Raw genomic sequence first — 20606 nt, 5'->3', positions numbered from 1 at the left:
AGATCAAATTCACCACTTTAAAATATACAAATCAGCATATTTTAGTATGCTGAGGGTTCACAAAGTTGTGCAACCATCACCACTATCTAATTCCAGAACACCTGCATCACCCCCAAAAGAAGCCCCATGCTTATTAGCAGTCATTCCCCCATTCCTTCCTCCCCTATTCCTTGTCAACCATTAATCTACTTTCTGTTTCTATGGATTTTTCTATTCTGGATATTTCATATAAACGAAATCCTACACTATGGCCTTTTGTATCTGGCTTCTTTCACTTAATAACTAAAGTATAATATTCATTCATGTTGTAGCATGTATTCTTTTTTATGGCTAAAAAGTATTCCATGTTTACCACATTTTGTACATCTATCAGCTGATGGACATTTAGGTTTTCACCTTTTGGCTGTGAAGAATAATACTTCTATGAACATTCATGTAGAAGGTTATGTGTGGATATATGTTTTCATTTTTCTGGGATATATATCTAGGAGCAGAATTGCTGTGTCACATGGTAACTCTATGTTTACCTTTTTGAGAAATGTTCAAACTCTTTCCGAAGCAACTACATTGTTTTACATTCACCAGCAACGTATAAGGGGTTCCAATTTTCCCATATCTTTGCTTTGTCATTTTCCCCTTTTAAAAAAAGTTATAGGTTGGGTGTGGTGACTCACGCCTGTAATCCCTGCACTTTGTGAGGCCAAGGTTGGTGGATCACCTGAGGTCAGGAGTTTGAGACCAGCCTGGCCAACATAGTGAAACCCCGTCTCTACTAAAAATACAAAAATTGGCCAAGTATGGTGGCTACTTGGGAGGCTGAGGCAAGAGAATTGCTTAAACCCGGGAGGCGGAGGTTGAGTGAGCCAAGATTGCGCTACTGCACTCTAGCCTGGCAACAGAGTGAGACTCCATCTCAAAAAAAATTATAGCCATCCTACCGGCTGTGAAATGATATCTCATTGTGGTTTTGATTTGCATTTTCCTAATGACTAATGATGTTGAAAATCTTTTCATTTGCTTCTTGGCCATTTTGAAATCCAAGAAGTATATCTTTTGACTTTTTTCATTTTCAAGATTGTTTTGGCTCTTCTGAGTCCCTTGCATTTACATTTGAATTTTAGGATCAGCTTGTTACTTCCTGCCAACAAAGGTAACTGAGATTTTGATAGGGATTACATTGAATCTGTAGATCAATTTGAGGAGTATTGCTATCGGAATAATATTGTTTTTCAATCCACAAATATGGATATCTTTCCATTTATATATGTTTAATTTCTTTCAACAATGTTTATAGTTTTCAGTGTACAAGTCTTACACTTCTTTGGTTAAATTTATTCCTAAGATTTTTATTTTCTTTGATGCTTATATTAGTTTGCTTGGGCTGCAATAACAGAATACCACAAATAGTGTGGCTTAAACAATGGAAACTGATCTTCTTACAGTTCTAGAAGCTGGAAGTCCAAGATTAAGGTGCCAGCAGAGTTGGTTTTGGGTGAGGCTTCTCTTCGTGGCTTGCAGACTGCCTCCTTCTTGCTGTGTCTTCACATAGTCTTTTCTCTGTGCATTATGTGGAGAGAGAGATGTCTTTGATGTCTCTTCCTCTTGTTATAAGGACTCCAGTCCCCTTGGATTAGTACTCCACCCTTATGACCTCATTTAACCTTAATTACCTCCTTAAAGGTCCTGTCTCCAAGTATAGTAACATTGGAGGTTAGGGCTTCAACATATGAATTGGGGTTGGGGAGGGCATAATTCAGTCCTTAACAATGCTATTATACATGGAATTGTTTTCTTAATCTCATTTTGGGATTGTTCATTGCTAGTGTATAGAAAAATAATTGCTTTTTGTATATTAATCTTGGATCCTGTATCCTTGCTGAACTTGTATTAGTTCTCACCAATTTTTTTGTGAATTTTCTATAGACAAGATTTTGTCATCTGCAAATAAAGATAATTTTAATTCTTCCTTTCTAATCTGGATGCTGTTTATTTATTTTTCTTGATTAAGTTCCCTGGCTAGAACCTCCAGTACAATATTGAATAGAAGTGGCAAGAGCAGATATCCTTGCCTTATTCCTGATAAGGAATTTTCTTAGGGGAAAGCATTCAGTCTTTCACCAACAAGTATGATGTTAGCTGGGGCTTTTTGTAGATGCCCTTTATCATACTGATGGCATTTCCTTCTATTCCCAGTTTGTGGAATTTTTTTTTTTTTTTTTTTTTTGAGACGGAGTTTCACTCTTGTTGCCCAGGCTGGAGTGCAATGGCGTGATCTCGGCTCACTGCAACCTCTGCCTCCCAGGTTCAAGAGATTCTTCTGCCTCAGCCTCCTAGTAGCTGGGATTACAGGCATGTGCCACCACACCCGGCTAATTTTGTATTTTTAGTAGAGACATGGTTTCTCCATGTTGGTCAGGCTGGTCTCGAACTCCCGACCTCAGGTGATCTACCCGTCTTGGCCTCCCAAAGTGCTGGGATTATAGGCATGAACCACTGCGCCCGGCCAGAATTTTTTTTATCATAAAAAGATATTGGATTTCGGCCAGGCGCGGTGGCTCACGCCTGTAATCCCAGAACTTTGGGAGACCAAGACAGGTGGATCATCTGAAGTCAGAAGTTTGAGACCAGCCTGGCCAACATGGTGAAACCCCTTCTCTGCTAAAAATACAAAAATTAGCCGGGCATGGTGGCAGGCGCCTATAATGCCAGGTACTCAGGAGGCTGAGGCAGGAGAATCGCTGGAACCTGGAAGGCAGAGGTTGCAGTGAGCAGAGATTGCGCCACTCCAGCCTAGGTGACAGAGCGAGATTCCATCTCAAAAAAAAAGATATTGGATTTTGTTTAATGCTTTTTCTACATCTATTGATCATGTGAGTTTTATCCTTTATTCTTTCAATATGGTATGTTACATTGATTTTTATATATTGAACCAAGCTTGCAATCCTGGGATAAATTCCATGTGGTTTGTGGTGTATATTCCTTTTTATATGTGGTTGGATTTAGTTTGCCACTATTTGGGGGGAGTGTTGTGTCTGTATTCATAAGGAATATTGATTTGTAGTGTTCTTGTGATGTTCTTTCTTCTGGTTTTGGTATACCGGTCTCATAGAAGGTGTTGGGAAGTGTTCTCTCCCCTTTTATTTTTTGGGAAGAGTGTGAATTCTTCTTTATGTGTCCGGTAGAATTCACCAGTGAAGCCTTCTGGTCCTGGGCTTTTCTTTGTGGAAGGTTTTTTTTTGTCGTTGTTGTTGTTGTTTTTAACTACTAATGCAATCTCTGCTTATTATAGGCCTATTCAGGTTATCTATATTTTCTTGAGTCACTCAGTTGTTTGTGTCTTTATAGGAATTTGTCCATTCCCATCTAGGTTACCTAATTTGTTGGCATACAGTTGTTTGTTTTTTTCTTTTTGAGACAGAGTCTTGCTCTATCACCCGGGCTGGAGTGCAGTGGCATGATCTCAGTTCACTGCAACCTCCACCTTCCAGTTCAAGCAATTCTCATGCCTCAGCCTCCCAGTTAGCAGGGACTACAGGCACACACCACCATGCCTGGCTATCTTTTTTTGTATTTTTGGTAAAGACAGGGTTTCGCCATGCTGCCCAAGCTGGTCTCAAACTCCTAGCCTCAAGTGATCCGCCCCCCTTGGCCTCCCAAAGTTCTGGGATTACAGGCATGAGCCACTGCTCCTGGCTGGCATACAATCGTTTATAAACTTCTCTTATAATCCCTTTTATTTCTGTAAGGTTGGTAATAATGTACCTCTTTCAATCCTAATTTTAGTAACTTCAATCTAATTTTTTTCTTAGTCTGCCTTACTAAAGATTTGTCAATTTTGATTTTTTTTCCAAGAAACAACTTTTGGTTTTACTGATTTTCTCTATTGTTTTTCTATTCTCAGTTTTGTTTGTTTCTACTCTAATCTGTGTTATTCCCTTCCTTCTGCTTGCTTTGGATTTAGTTTTCTTTTCTTTTTTGAGTTTCTTAAAATGTAAGATTAGGTAATTTATTTGAGGTCTTTACTTAATGTAGCATTTACAGCTATAAATTTCCCACTTAGGTGTGCTTTAGCTGCATCTCATACATTTTACTACATTGTTTTTGGTGGGGTTTTTTTGTTTTGTTTTGTTTTTGTTTTTTTGAGATGGAATCTTGCCCTGTCACCCAGGCTGGAGTGCAGTGGCGTGATCTCAGCTAACTGCAACCTCCACCTCCCAGGTTCAAGCAATTCTCATGCCTCAGCCTCCTGAGTAGCCGGGATTACAGGTGCATGATACCACACCAAGCTAATTTTTGTATTTTTAGTAGAAACTGGGTTTAACCAGGTTGGACAGGCTGATCTCAAGCTCATGACCTCAGGTGATCTACCCACCTCAGCCTCCTAAAGTGCTGGGATTACAGGTCTGAGCCACCGTACCCAGCCCTAATTTTGCTACATTGTGTTTTTGTTTTCATTCACTTCAAAGTATTTTCTAGTATCTCTTGTGATTTCTTCTTTGACCGAATAGGTATTTTGGAGTGTGTTATGTGGTTTCCACATATTTATAAATTTCCCAAATTTCCTTCAGTTGTTGATTTAGTGTGATATTGCCTGTGGTGAGAGAATATACATTGTATGATTTCAATCCTTTTAAATTTATTGACACTTGTTTTATAGCCTGACATATAGTCTATTCTGGAGACTATTCCATGTGCACTTGAGAAGAATGTATATTCTGCTGGTTTTGGGTGGAAAGTTCTATTGATGTTCCTTAGATCTAGTTAGTTTGTAATGTTGTTCAAGTCTTCTATTTCCTTGTTGGTTTTCTGTCTAGTTGTTCTATCTATTTTTGAGAGGGAAGTATTATTTCTCTAATTAGTACTGTTGAATTGTTTATTTCTCCCCTTATTTATTTTTTGCTTCATGTATTTTAGGCTCTGTTGTTAGGTAGATATTTGTTTATAATTGTTGTATCTTCTTTTTTGTTGTTGTTGCTCTGTTGCCCAGGCTGGAGTGCAGTGGCGTGATCTTGGCTCACTGCAACCTCCAACTCCCAGGTTCAAGCGATTCTCCTGCCTCAGCCTCCTGAGTAGCTGGGATTACAAGCACCCCATACCACACCCAGCTAATTTTTGTATTTTTAGTAGAGACAGGGTTTCACCATGTTGGCCAGGTTGGTCTCGAACTCCTTATCTCAAGTGATACACCCACCTCGGCCTCCTAAAGAGCTGGGATTATAAGCATGAGTCACTGCACCCAGCCTGTATCTTCTTGATAGACTGACTTTTAAAATCATTGTTAAATGTCCTTTTTTTGTGTCTAGTAACACATTTTATCTTAAAGTCTTTTTTTGTTTGATGTAAGTATAGCTACTCCAGCTCTTTTCTTTGGCAATAATAAAAATGCCAGATGGGCCCGGAGTGGTGACTCACTCCTGTAATCACAGAATTTTGGGAGGCTGAAGTGGGAGGATCTCTTAAGGCCAGAAGTTCAAGACCAGCCTGGCCAACAAATAAGACCCTGTCACTAAAAAAAAATACTTAATTAGCTGAGTTTGGTAGCCTGCACCTGTAGTCCCAGCTACTCAGGAGGCTGAGTTGGAAGGATCACTTGAGCCCAGGATTTTGAGGCTGCAGTGAGCCATGATTGTGCCGTTGCACTCTAGCCTGGATGACAGAGTGAGATCCTGTTTCTAAAAAAAAAAAAAAAAAAAGAGTGGGGAGAGAGATAAAGATCGCTTGAGCCCAGGAGTTCAAGACCAGCCTGGGCAATACAGACCCCATCTCTAAAAAAACTTTCTAAAATTAGCTGGGTGGGGTGGCATGTGCCTTTAGTCCCAACTACTTGGGAGGCTGAGGTAGGATTGTTTAAGCCCAGGAGTTCAAAGTTATAGTGAGTTATGATCACACCACTGCACCCAACCTGGGCAACAGAACAAGATTAAATCATCTGTAAAGATTAAAATAAATGAAATAAACTCTATCTCTTATAGACAGAATATAGTTGGATCATGTTGTTTTTATCCATTTTTCCAGTCTCTGCCTTTTGATGGGAGTGCTTAATCCATTACTAACAAGGTTGGATTTATGTCTGTCATTTTGCTATTTGTTTTCTATATGTCTTATGTGTTTTTATTTCTTTCTCCCTTACTGCTTTTTTTGGTAGATATTTTCCAATGTGCCATTTTAACTTCTTGTCATTTCTTTTCCTATATATTCTAAAAGTATTTTCTTTTTAGATTTATTTTATTTCGTTTATTTTTATTTTTTATTTTTGAGACGTAGTCTCACTGTTTCGCCCAGGCTATAGTGCAGTGGCACGATTTCAGCTCACTGCAGCTTCTGCCTCCCAGGTTCAAGCGATTCTCGTGCCTCGGCCTCCCGAGTAGCTGGGACTACAGGTGCATACCACCACGCCCTGCTAGTTTTTGTATTTTTAGTAGAGAGAGGGTTTCACCATGTTGGCCAGGCTGGTCTCAAACTCCTGACCTCAATTGATTCACCTGCCTTGGCCTCCTAAAGTGTTGGGATTACAGGTGTGAGCCACTGTGCCAGGCAATTTATTTTATTTTTTAGAGACAAGGTCTTACTCTGTCATCCAGGCTGGAGTTCAGTGGCACAATCATAGCTCACTGTGGCCCTGAACTTTTGGGCTCAAGTGATCCTCCCAACTAAGCCTCCTGAATAGCTGGGACTACAGGCATGTGCCACCATGCCCAGCTAATTTTTTTTTTTTTTTGTATTTTTTATAGAGCTAGGTTTTCACCGTGTTGCCCAGCTGGTCTCAAACTCCTGGGCTCAAGCCAGTCACCTGCCTCAGCCTCCCAAAATGCTAGGATTACAGGTGTGAGCCACCATGTCCAACCAGTTAATTTTATTTTTAAAAATTTTTGTAGAGATGGATCTTGCTATGTCGCCCAGGCTAGTCTCAAACTGCTGGCCAAATTAGCTGGGCGTGGTGGTGCTTGCTTATAATCCCAGCTACTCAGGAGGCTGAGATCAGGAGAATCATTTGAATCCAGGAAGCAGAGGTTGCAGCAAGCCGAGATCACACCACTGCACTCCAACCTGGGTGATAGAGCAAGGCTCTGTCTCAAAAACAAAAACAAAAAAACGCCTAGCCTCAAGCGATCCTCCTGCTTCAGCCTCCCAAAATACTGGAATTACAGGCGTGAGCCACTGTACCTGGCCTAAAGTTATTTTCTTAGTGGTTTCCTGGTGATTGCAATTAACATCTTAATTTGTAGTAATCTAGTTCAGAGTAATACAATTTATTGAGTGAATTTATTTTACAAAATGAATTTATTATAGAAAAACTTTGTTTCTATGTGGCTCCATTCCTTGTCCCTTCCTTTATGCTTTTTTTTTTTTTTTGAGACAAGGTCTCATTCTGTTGCCCAGATTAGAGTGCAGTGGCATGATCTCAGCTCACTGCAACCTCTGTCTCCAAAGTTCAAGTCATTCTCATGCTTCAGCCATCTGAGTAACTGGGATTACAGGCATGCACCACCACAGTCAGCTAATATTTGTTATATTTAATAGAGATGGGATGTCACCATGTTGCCCAGGCTGGTCTTGAACTCCTGAGTTCAAGCAATCCACCCACTTCAGCCTACCAAAGTACTGGGATTACAGATGTGAGCCCCTTTATGCTATTTTTTAGCATACGTAAACCTCTTTATATATTATAAGTCCGTTAACACCACTTTATTATTATTGCTTTATGCCATTGTCTTTTAAATTAGATAGAAGAAAAAAATTACAAACAAAAAATACATTTGTTATCTTTTATATTTACCTTTGTAGTTACCTTTACCAAAGTGTTCTTTGTTTCTTCATGTGGATTTGAATTACTGACTAGTTTCCTTTCATTTCAGCCTGAAGGACCCCCTGTAGTATTTCTTGTAGAGCAGGTCAACTTTTGTTTATCTGGGAATGTCTTAATTTCTCCTTTGTTTTTGAAGGATAGTTTTTCAAGATACAGAATTCTAGATTGACAGTACTTTTTCCTTTCAGGACCTTGAATATGTTATCCCACTACCTTCTGACCTAAATGGTTTCCAAGGAGAAATGAATTCATCTTATGGAGGATTCTTTGTATGTGATTAATTGCTTCTCTCTTGTTGGTTTCTAAATTGTCTCTTTGTCTTTAACCATCAATCATTTGATTATGATGTATCTACATATTGGTCTCTGATTTTATTCTATTTGTAGCTTACTGAGCTTCTTGGATGCGTAAATTAATGCTTTTCACTATATTTGGGAAGTTTCTGGCCATTATTTGTTTGGATATTCTTTCTTATTTATCTGACTTCCCTCCTTCTGGGACTTTCATTATGCATATATATTGATACAGTTGATAGTGTCCTCCACCTATTCCTCCTCAACTGGATAACCTCAAATCATGTATTTTCACATTCACTGATTCCTTCTTCTGTTAGTTCAAATCTACTGTTGATCCCCTCTGGTGAATTTTTCATTTCAGTTACTGTACTTTTTAACTCCAGAATTTATATTTTTTATTTAGTTCTTTTTTTAAATAATTTCTTTCTCTTTATTGATATTCTACATTTGGCAAGATATCATTCTCATATTTTCCTTTAGGTTTTTAGCCCATGGTTTTCTGTAGTTCTTTGTGTATCTATCTATCTATCTATCTATCTACGAACTGATTTATAGTCTTTGTCTACTAAGTCCAGCATCCAGGCTTCTTCAGAGATTATTTCTCTTGACTGCTTTTTTTTCTGTGTATGGTCACACTTTCTTGTTTTTTTTCCTATGTCTTATAATTTTGTTGAAAATTGGAAAATTTAAGTAATGTGGAAATCATATAATAATCTAAAAATCATATTCCCCACCCTAGGGCTTGTTGTTGTTGTCATTTGTTTCTGTAGTGACTTTCCTGAACTAATTTTGTAAAGTCTGTATTCTTTGTTATGTGTGGCTGTAGAAGTCTCTGCTTGAAAAGCATTCTATTTTATTCTTCTTTTTCCCTCTATCCCACATTCATTTAGTTTCCAGGACCTGTCAGTATTAATTACACAATGTTTTTTTGCAATATTCCCTCCTTTCATTCTCTTGGCACCACTCCAACTCAGATCCTAGTTCCTTCTTACCTTGATTATTACAGAGGCATCCAAACCAAGCAACTGACTTCTAGCTGTCCCCCTTTCCAATTTAAACTGTATATCACTACTTTTTTCTAATCGTAATTTAATCATTGTATCCTTCCTAACCAAGTAAAGTTTGAAAAAAAAAAATGCAAGGCTGATTAGGTTTTGAGAGACTTGCCCATATTTGTATACTGAGAAAAACTTTGTCTCAAAGGAGTGACTGCATATAGGATAGTGTGGGGAGTAACTGAGAGCATAAAGTCCTAGAGGAAGCAAGAGGGACTTTGATCAGGAAGAACCTGCCTTGTATGCAATCAGAGGGTCTTTATTTTCTGACACAGGATTGAAGGTGCTAAGGATGTATTGATATGGTATAGGTGTTATAGGACAGATGAAAGAGAGAGAGTATAAGGATATTATCTCCCCTTTTTTTTTTTTTTTTTTTTTGAGACGGAGTCTCGCTCCGTCGCCCAGGCTGGAGTGCAGTGGCGCGATCTCGGCTCACTGCAAGCTCCGCCTCCCGGGTTCACGCCATTCTCCTGCCTCAGCCTCTCCGAGTAGCTGGGACTACAGGCGCCCGCCACTACGCCCGGCTAATTTTTTGTATTTTTAGTAGAGACGGGGTTTCACCGTGGTCTCGATCTCCTGACCTCGTGATCCGCCCGCCTCGGCCTCCCAAAGTGCTGGGATTACAAGCGTGAGCCACCGCGCCCGGGTCATCTGCTCAGATAGGGTTAAGTGTGATCCTGGAGTCTTAGAGAGAGTAGTTTCAGAATAGTCACAGAAAAATGAGAAAGATTTTTACTTGGGAAGCTTAAAAGGATTGTAAGGACTTTTATGAAACATTTTAGGTAACATTGTAACTGTGTCTTTAAAGTTCTAAGTGACATTGGTCTTCATTAAAGAAACCAACTTTTTTCTGCTGGTGCTCAGAGACTGATGCCCCAAAATATGGCGCTTTGACATGCTGAACTGAAAAAGTAGTTTCTCAAGGTCTCTCTGATCTTCCCCTCTCTTTCTACCTCCCCCGCCCACCGCTCCCAACTGCTGTCTCCTAATCTTCTGTCTCTCCCTAAGCACAGGATAAAGTTTCCTTATCTGCCTAAAGTCTGGACCCACCAAAGAAAAAAAAAATTTCCTCTGGTCCCTTCCCTGAGTTTTCATTGACTGAACTTATATTGCAGGAAGAAAGACTGAAGTCTGTCAACACAGCCGGACAGACTTTTGTCACAAACCATTGTCTGCTCTGTGGGCCCAACGGACTTTGTTCCAGGCCATTATATGTTCTTCAAGTCCATTGAATTCCCTAAAAAATCATTTACTATCCCCCCAACATCATCCACACTTCCTCATCTCCCTTTCCCGTGGTGTGGTGATCACTCTGTGATTCTCCCCATGCATGTTAATAGATTTGTTTGCCTTTTCTCCTATTAATCTGCCTTTAGTCAGTTGATTTTCAGTAAACATTCAGAGGGGAAAGGGGAAGTTTTCCTTTGGTCCCTACATATTATATTTGAAGATGTCCACTTAAGGTTGATCTTTGTGGGCTGAGGTATATTTATGATGTATTTTTTAAACCTTTATTTTGCTACAACATGTCAGATGGGCCAATAATAATAATCACATTTTAAGCATGCTTTCCCGTACATGTTTTCAGATGATCAGCACAACCACCCTCAGAGACAGGCAGTGCACAGATTGCTTTTGCTTTTTTTTTTTTTTTTTTTTTTTTGACAGGGTCTTGCTCTATTGCCCAGGCTGGAGGGCAATGGCGCAATCTTGGCTCACTGCAACTTCCCCCTCCTGGGTTCAAGCAATTCTCCTGCCTCAGTCCCCGCAAGTACCTGGGATTACAAGCATGCACCAACACACCTGGCTAGTTTTTGGATTTTTAGTAGAGATGGGGTTTCACCATGTTGGGCAGCCTGGTCTCGAACTCCTGACCTCAGGCTATTTGCCTGTCTCGGCCTTCCAACATGCTAGGATTGCAGGTGTGAGCCACCACAGCTCACCTGCTTTTGGTTTTTCACAAATGAGAAAATACTTAGAAGTTTATAAACCAGGCCAGGCACGGTGGCTCACGGCTGTAATCGCAGCATTTTGGGAGGCCGAGGCAGGTGGATCACGAGGTCAGGAGTTCGAGACCAGCCTGACCAACATGGTGAAACCCCATCTCTACTAAAAATACAAAAATTAGCTGGACGTGGTGGCATGGGCCTATAATCCCAGCTACTTGGGAGCTGAGGCAGGAGAATCACATGAACCTGGGAGGCAGAGGTTGCAGTAAGCCGAGATGGTGCCAGCCTGGGCGACAGAGTGAGACTCCATCTCAAAAAAAAAAAAAAAAAAAAAAGTTTATGGACCTGTGCAGACTACACATTGTGTATAGCAAATCCAGGACTCAATCAAGTTTTACAATTTTGGTTTAATGCTGTAAGTTCTGCTCTTTGTAACATGAGCATTAACAGCTATAAGAACAGAACAGTCCTTGTGGGTAAGAAATTCTGTTTTCTGGGCCAGGCACAGTGGCTCATGCCTGTAATCCCATCACTTTGGGAGGCCGAGGGGGGCGGATCGCCTGAGGTCAGGAGTTCGAGACCAGCCTGACCAACATGGAGAAACCCCATCTCTACTAAAATACAAAATTAGCCAGGCATGGTGGCACATGCCTGTAATCCCAGCTACTTGGGAGGCTGAGGTAGGGGAATCGCTTGAACCTGGGAGACGGAGGTTTCAGCGAGCCGAGATTGTGCCATTGCACTCCAGCCTGGGCAATAGAGTGAAACTCTGTCTCAGAAAAAAAAAAAAAAAAGAAAGAAATTCTGTTTTCCAGCTGCAACGCATGACACAGAGCACCTGATCAATAACCACAATTAGGGTGACAATTAGAGTTGAAAGGCAGCAGAGAGGGCAAAGACTAGTGACAATTCAAGCCTTTCAATTTATAAGGTCCCATTTAATGTGTAATTTCATTTGCTCCTACAACAATCTTATGAGGAAATTATGATTATACCCATTTTTAAACTGGTTAGGAAACAACTGCTGAGAGCTTGAAATATTTGTCTAAGGACTCACAACTGGTAAGTGGTAAAGTTGGAGATTCAAACTCAGATCAACTTATTACAAATCTCATTCTTTTCACTAAACTTGATCATCCTTGGAATCATTGGCCAGATTCTTGATCTTTTTTATTTTCATTTGTCTAAAGGTATTTTCGAATTTCCCTGGTGAGTGCCTCCTTGATCCATTGTTTATTCCAATGTGTTGTTTAATTTCCACATACTTAGGAATTTTTCAGTTTTCCTTTCGTATAGATTTCTAGTTTTATTTCATTGTAGTCAGAAAACATACCTGGTATGACTTCAGCCTTCTTAAACTTGTTAAGACCTGTTTTGTGGCTTAACAAGTGATCTGTCTTGGAGAATGTTTCGTGTATGCTTGAGAAAAATGGGTATTCACCATTATCACTGTTATTGGGTGGACTGTTCTGTATAGGTCCAATTGGTATATAGTGTTGTTCAAATCTTTTATTTATTTATTGATCTTATGACTGGTTGTTCTACCCATTGTTGAATATAGGTTATTGAAATCTACTATTTTTGTGTTACTGTCTATTTCTCCTTTCAATTCCATTAATGTTTGCTATAGCTATTTGGATGCGCTTATGTTAGGCACATAAATATTTATAATTGTTACGTCTTCTTGGTGAATTAATGCCTTTATCATTAGATGATGTTCTTCTTTGTCTCTTGTGACAGTTTTTGACTTAAAGTCTATTTTATTGGATATAAATGTGGCCCCTTTGCTCTCTTTTGGTTACTATTTGTATGGAATATATTTTTCCATCCTTTCATTTTCAGCCTTTGTGTGTCCTTATGTCTAAACTGAGCCAGTAGACAGCATATAGCTGGATCTTGTTTTTTAAATCCATTCAGCCACTCTATGTCTGTTGATTTGAGAGTTTAATCTATATACATTTAAAGCAATTACTGATAGAGGAGGACTTACTATTGCCATTTCTTTCTCTTTTTAAATGTCTTGTAGTTAGTTTGTCCCCTTTTTCTTCTCTGGGTGTCTTCCTTTGTGTTTCATTAATTTTTTGTAGTGACATGCTTTGATTCCTTTCTCAGATTTTTTTTTTAATCTTCTATAGGTATTTCCTCTGTGGTTACCATGGGTTTTACATAAGACATCTTATAACAATCTATTTTAAACTGATAACAACTTAACTTCAATTGCATATGAAACTCTACTCCTTTACATCCCCCCTTTATGTTATCGATGTCATAAATTTCATCTTTTTATATTTGTATATTAATATAGTTTTATAGTTATAATTATTCTTATGATTTTACCTTTTTAATTCTGTACCAGAATTAAATGTTATTTATATGCCACCATTGCAGTATTACAGGATTTTGTATTTGTCTATATATTTACCAGACAGCTTTATATTTTTATATGCTTTTGTGTTGCTATCTAGTATCCTTTAGTTTCAACTTGAAGGAATTCCTTTAGCATTTCTTATAAGGCAGGTCTAGTGGTGAGTACTCCCTAAGCTTTTGTTTATTTGGGAGGGTCTTTAGTTCCTTTCATTTTTGAAAAATAGTTTTGCTGGCTCACGCTTGTAATCCAAGCACTTTGGGAGGCTGAGGCAGGCGGATCACGAGGTCAGGAGATTGAGACCATCGTGGCTAACACAGTGAAACCCCGTCTCTACTAAAAACACAAAAAATTAGTCGGGTGTGGTGGTGGACACCTGTAGTCCCAGCCACTGGGGAGGCTGAGGCAGGAGAATGGCGTGAACCCGGGAGGTGGAGCTTGCAGTGAGCCGAGATTGTGCCCTCGGCCTACTGCCCTCCAGCCTGGAAAACAGAGCGAGACTCTGTCTCAAAAAAAAAAAAAAAAGAAAAAGAAAAAAAAAGAAAAAATGTTTTGCTAGATATAGTGTTCTTGGTTACTAGTTTTTCTTTTTTATTCTTTTTTTGAGACAGAGTCTTACTCTGTCACCCAGACTGGAGTGCAGTGGCACAATCATGACTTATTGCAACTGCAACCTCTCAGGCTCAAGCAATCCTGCCTCAGCCACCTAAGTAGCCAGGACTACAGGCACATGTCAACATGCCCAGCTGATTTTTATTTTTTAAAAAAAATGTATAGAGATGGGTCTCCCTATGTTGCCCAAGCTAGTCCTAAACTCCTGGGCTCAAATAATCCTTTCATCTCAGCCTCCCAAAGTGCTTGGATTACAGGTGTAAGCCACCATGCCCACCCTTTTGTTTTTTTTTTCTTTCAGCACTTGGAAAATGTCATTCAATTCATCCACTCCCTTCTGGTCTGTAAGGTTTCTGCTGGGAAATCCACTGATAATATTATGGGAGCTCTCTTGTATGTGATGAGTTGCTTTTCTCTTGCTGCTTTCAAGATTCTCTTTTTTGTCTTTGACTTTTGATAGTTTTATTATAACACATCTCTTGCGGGCCCATTTGGGTTCATTCTGGTTAGAATATTTTGAGCTTCTTGAATTTTTGGGGTTTTTTTTGAGACAGGATCTTGCTCTGTTGCCCAGGCTGAAGTGCAGTGGTGTCATCACAGCTCACTGCAGCCCCAACCTCCTGGGCTTGAGGGATCCTCCCACCTCAGCCTCCCAGGTAGCTGGGACTATAGGTGTGAACCACTACACCTGGCTAATTTCTGTATTTTTTGTAGAGATGGGATTTCACCATGTTGCCCAGGCTGGTCTCAAACTGCTGGGCTCAAGCGATCTGCCTGCCTGCCTTGGCCTCCCAAAGTGCTGGGATTACAGGTGTGTGCCACTGCACCTGGCTGAGCTTCTTGAATTTGGATGTCCATTTTCTTTCTCAGATTTGGGAAGTTTTAGGCTATTATTTCTTCAGATAAGCTCTTTGTGCTCTTCTTTCTCCCTTCTCCTTCTGGAACTTCCCTAATGCATATATTGGCCTACTTGATGGTGTTCCATAAGTTCCTTAGGCTTTCTTCATTTTTCTTTATTCTTTTTCTCTTTTGCTTCTCTCACTTGATCATTTCAAATGACCTGTCTTTAACTTTGCTGATTCTTGCTTCTGCTTGATCAAGTCTGCTGTGGAACTTTTCTGGTGAATTATTTTCTTTAGCTTTAGTTATTGTATCCCTTTTTTTTTTTTTTGAGACAGGGTCTCACTCTGTTGCCCAAGCGGGAGTGCAGTGGCATGATCTTGGCTCACTGCAACCTCTGTCTCCCAGGCTCAAGGGATCCTCCCACCTTAGCCTCTCAAGTAGCTGGGACTATAGGCGTGAGCCACCATGCCCGGCTGGCTTCTATTTCTTTAGGATCAGTTTCTGGTGATTTACTTTGATCCTTTGATTGGGCCATGTTTCCCTGTTTCTTCATATGTCTTATTAATTCTTGTTGGAATTTAAGCATTTGTAAAAACAGCAACTTCTCCCAGTCTTTATAGACTGGCTTCATACAGCAGAAGAACTTCATCAATCAGTCCAGCTAGAGATTCTGTGGGCTTCTCAAACCTTTTCTGGGGATGCATCTCTCTGGGCTTGTGCATGTAATTTCCCAGTTAGAAAAGTTTGCTGGTTTTTATCAGGAGCTCATAATTTCTTGCTGCTTCCATTGTCTGTTTGCAGTACGGCAGGTTTTCTGGTGCTGCAACAAGCTGCTGAGCTGTCTCAAGGGCCCCCATGTATCCAAAGTATGCTAGTTCTCTGTCAGCATTCAGAGTCACACAAAACAGAAACCAGTCCCTTGGGAAGTTTCCCCAAAAAGCTGGAACATTAGATGTAAATTCCATTCTTTTCATTCCCTCCCATGGAAGAAGCCATGAGTTGGGCATTTTTTTATGATTACACTGAGCTGTGCTGGCTTGTAGAGAAAGGACTATCATGAGTGAAGGCAATGGCTTCTTACCTGTTTCCATGCAGCTGTTTTTGGCTTTGCACTTGCCTGGGATACTGTGACTTCTTTTTTTTTTTTTGAGATGGAGTCTCACTCCCATTGCACAGGCTGGAGTGCAGTGGCGCGATCTTGGCTCACTGCAACCTCCACCTCCTGGGTTCAAGCAATTCTCCTTCCTCAGCCTTCCAAGTAGCTGGGATTACAGGCGTGCACCACCCCGCCTGGCTAATTTTTGTATTTTTAGTAGAGATGGGGTTTCGCCATGTTGGCCAGGCTGGTCTTGAACTCCTGACCTCAGGTGATCCACCCACCTCAGCCTCCCAAAGTGCTAGGATTACAGGTGTGAGAGACTGTGCCCGGCCTCTGTGACTTCTTACTTGGTTTTTGGAGTTCTCATAAAGGCTTTTTAAACTGTATGTTATTGTTAAATAAGTGTCTATGTATTTTTTAGTGACAGGCTCTCACTCTGTCACCCAGGTTGGAGTGCAATGGCACAATCATAGCTCACTGCAGGGTTGAGCTCCTGGGCTCAAGCGATTCTCCTCCCTCAGCCTCACAAGTAGCTAGGACTACAGACATTCACCACCATGCCTGGCTAGTTTATTTTTTATTTTTAAATTTTTTTGTAGAGATGAGTCCCACTATGTTGCCCAGGCCAGTCTTGAGCTTCTGGGCTCAAGCAATCCTCCCACCTAAGCCTCTCAAAGTCCTGGGATTACAGGTGTGAACCGCCATGCCCAGCCCAGTGTTTCTTTAGGGGACCAAGGTCTGTGGCTTCCTATTCCACTCGCTTGCTGACATCCCTCCAGATTCTTAATCTTTCTGAGTTGCAGGATATTTGACAATCTGACAAAAGCTGTGAAACATCTTTTACCTCGAAAAAATACACAAACAGAAATTATGAGATATGAATTTTGAGAGAATTATATGCCCTCACATGCACAGGAATATATCACATGCACATGAATATATAGCTATTCACGAAGTCTGGTTTAAAAATCTTGACACAGTCTGTGCAGTAAAGCATTAAATCAGCAGGCTTGGGTTACTTAAGCCCTGCATATTCCAAATAATGGCCTGGCCCTTGACCAGCTTCTGGGAGATAACTTCTGAAGCTTGGAATATCCTGCCTGATAAGAGTGTCTTTGTATGCCTGAGGCCTTGGGCCACATTACATCTGTTTGTCCAGGTAGATTATGCTAACAATGTGATTTATGGTGAATGCCTATTTTTGTATGCCTGAAATCCTGGGCCACACAGTATCAATTTGACCTGTGCAGCTGGAGACTGACAGCTAAGGTCATTTACACAGGGGCTGCATACCTATATGACTGCCTCCAGTTAAAATCCTGAACACCGAGACTCAAGTGAGCTTCCCTGGTTGGCAACAATTTGCACAGTGCCACACATCATTACTCAGAGCATTAAACACTGTCTGTGAGACTAGTAGAGGACAGCTGAAAGCTTATGCCTGGTTTCTCCTGGGCTTTGCCTTATGTGCCTTTTCCCTTTGCTAATTCGAATTTGTATCCTTTCATTATAATAAACCATAACCATAAGTTTAACGGAGTCCTATGACTCCTAGTGAATTACTGAACCTGAGGGTGGTCTTGGGGACTCCTGACATAGTTCAAGTCATTCACATGGAGCTAGCCAAATTGTCATAACCACTGTAGCAATTAGGCCACATGTCTCTCAGCAGCCAAAACAAAAGTTCATTTGAACAAACATTTAATGAATGCTTATCATTTGCTAAGTGCTAGGAAACTACAAAGACTGGAAGATAAATACGTTCACGCCTTGAGCTACAGCCTCGGCATAGATCTCTCCAGCCTTCAAAATATAAGTGGGACCTCATGTACCTAGGTCTTTTCTTTCTTGTTGCTTCCAGTTTCTCTCACCGAACACATCATTCTATGTCAGGCCGTGCTTAAAAGGAATTATTTTTGTTTGCAAGGTAATGACTTTTTGAGGGGTTTTGTCTTAATTTTTGAAATGTTTATTTTTAAAAGTCAGGTCTATTGAGGCATAATTTATATATAGTAAAATTCACCCTTTATAAGTACATAATTCTATGAGTTTTGGCAAATGTATACAATCATGTAATCACCACCGTATCAAGATACAGAACATTTCTGTCATGCTGAAAAATTTCCTCATGTTCCTTTATAGTCAAGTCTCCTCTCCTCACCCACAGTCCCTGGCAACCATTGATCTGTTTCCTGTCCCTATAGTTTTGCCTTTTCTAGAATGTCATATAAGTGGAATCATATGGTATGTACTCCTTTGTGTTTGCCTTTTTTTTTTTTCAACTGACCACAGTGCTTTTGAGATTCATCCATGTTGTTGCCTGTATCACTTGTTTGTTCCTTTCCATTGCTGGGTAGCTTTCCATTATGTGGATGTGCCACAGTTTGTTTATCCATGCACCAGTTGTTAGACATTTGGATTGTTTCTAGTTTGGGGCCACTTTGAATTAGGCTACTATGAGCATTCACTTTCAGGTGTTTGTATGGATATGCTTTCATTTCTCTTGGATAAATACCTAAAAATAGGATTGCTATGTCAAATGGACGAGTATGTTTATATGAGATTGCCTATTGTTTTTCCAAATGGCTTTACCATTTTGTATTTCTACCAGCAATGTATGAGATTTCCAATTGTTACTCATGCTCATCACCACTTAGTATTATCGATCTTTTCCTTTTCTTTTTCTTTTTTTTTTTTTTCCAAGACAGGGTCTCACTCCGTCGCCCAGGCTGGAGTGCAGTGGTGAGCTCAGCTCACTGCAACCTCTGCCTCCTGGGTTTAAGCACCTCTCCTGCCTCAGCCTCCCGAGTAGCTGGGATTACAGGCATGTGCTACCACGCCTGGCTAATTTTTGTATTGTTAGTAGAGATGGGGTTTCACCATGTTGTCCAGGCTGGTCTCGAACTCCTGGCCTCAGGTGACTTTCCCGCCTCAGCTTCCCAAAGTGCTGGGATTATAGGCATGAGCCACCGCGCCTGGCCTTTGTTTTGTTTTTTTGTTTGTGAGACACAGTTTCACTCTCTCACCCAGGCTGGAGTGTAGCGTCGCAATCTCAGCTTAATGCAACCTCCACCTCCTGGGTTCAAGTGATTCTTGTGCCTCAGCCTCTCGAGTAGCTGAGATTACAGGAGTGTACCACCATGCCCAGCTAATTTTTGTATTATTATTAGAGACGGGGTTTCACCATGTTTGCCAGGCCGGTCTTGAACTCCTGAGCTCAAGTGATCCGCCCATTTCGGCCTCCCAAAGTGCTGGGATTACAGGTGTGAGCCACTGCACCTGGCCAGCAGTTTCTTATAAAGCCAACTATAGGACCCAGCAATTCCACATCCAGGAATATGCTCAAGAAAAATTAGTTTTTATGTCCACCAAAAGTCTTGTACAAGAATGTTCGTAGCCACTTAATTACTAATAGCCAAAAACTTGACAAAATCCAAATATCCATCAAGAAAAACATAGAACAATTTGTGATATAATCAGACAATGGAATACCACCAGCAATAATAAAAGTAAAAAAATTTAGTAATATGCAGAACAGCACGGATGAATCTCAAAAACTTTATGCTGAGATTTAAAAAAAAAAAGCCAACCAAAAAAGTATATCATTCCATTCATATGACATTCAAAATCAAGCAAAACTAATCTATGGTGGTAGAAATCAGAATAATGGTTACCTCCGGAGGACTAGGTATTGATTCAATAAGGTGCAAGGGGTCCTTCCAGGGTGAAGGAAATGGTCTATATGTTGAAGTGGGTGAAGGTTTCATGGTGTATACATACGTAAAAATTAATTGAGTTGTACATTTAAGACTGGCGCATTTTACTGTATATAAATTGTACCTCACTTTTAAAACACTTTTAATAAAAAAAATTACTATGGACCCCTAAAAATCCTGTGTTTATTTAACAGCGATCACATTTTATCATATTAGCCAGGCACAGTGGCTCAAACCTCTAATCCCAGCACTTTGGGAGGCTGAAGCAGGAGGATCACTTGAGCCCAGGAATTCAAGACCAGCCTATCAGCATAGTGAAAGCCCATCTCTACAAAAAATGTAAAAATTAGCCAAGCATGAAGGTGTGTGCCTATACTACCAGCTAGCCACGAGGCTGAGGCAGGAGAATCACTTGAGCCCAGGGGTTTGAGACTGCAGTGAGCTCTGATCACACCACTGCACTTTAGCCTGAGTGACAGAGTAAGACCCTGTTTAAAAAAAAAAAAAAAAAAACTACCATATTATAAATTGAAATGGACAAACTTTATTTTTATTTTTGAGATAGAGTCTTGGTCTTTCACCCAGGCTGGAGTGCAGTGGCGCGATCTCGGCTCACTGCAATCTCCGCCTCCAGGGCTCAAGCAATTCTCCTGCCTCAGCCTCCCAAGTAGCTGGGATTACAGGCGTGTGGCACCATATCTGGCTGATTTTTGCATTTTTAGTAGAGACAGGGTTTCACATGTTGGCCAGGCTGGTCTTGAACTCCTGACCTCTAGTGATCCACTCACCTTGGCCTCCCAACGTGCTGGGATTACAGGTGTGAGCCACCACACCCAGCCCAAAATAGAGAAACTTTAAAAT

General features: G+C 40.5%; 1 long non-coding RNA gene across 1 annotated transcript in view; it reads left to right on the top strand.

The window, feature by feature from the left end:
- Positions 1-20606, top strand: part of LOC115836004 — a 68385-nt gene that overhangs the window by 6272 nt on the left and 41507 nt on the right. The gene's annotated exons all lie outside the window — the stretch shown is intronic.

This window comes from Nomascus leucogenys, chromosome 7b (genome assembly GCF_006542625.1).
Source record: "Nomascus leucogenys isolate Asia chromosome 7b, Asia_NLE_v1, whole genome shotgun sequence".
NCBI lineage: Eukaryota > Metazoa > Chordata > Mammalia > Primates > Hylobatidae > Nomascus > Nomascus leucogenys.
This window is presented reverse-complemented; position numbering and strand designations above follow the sequence as displayed.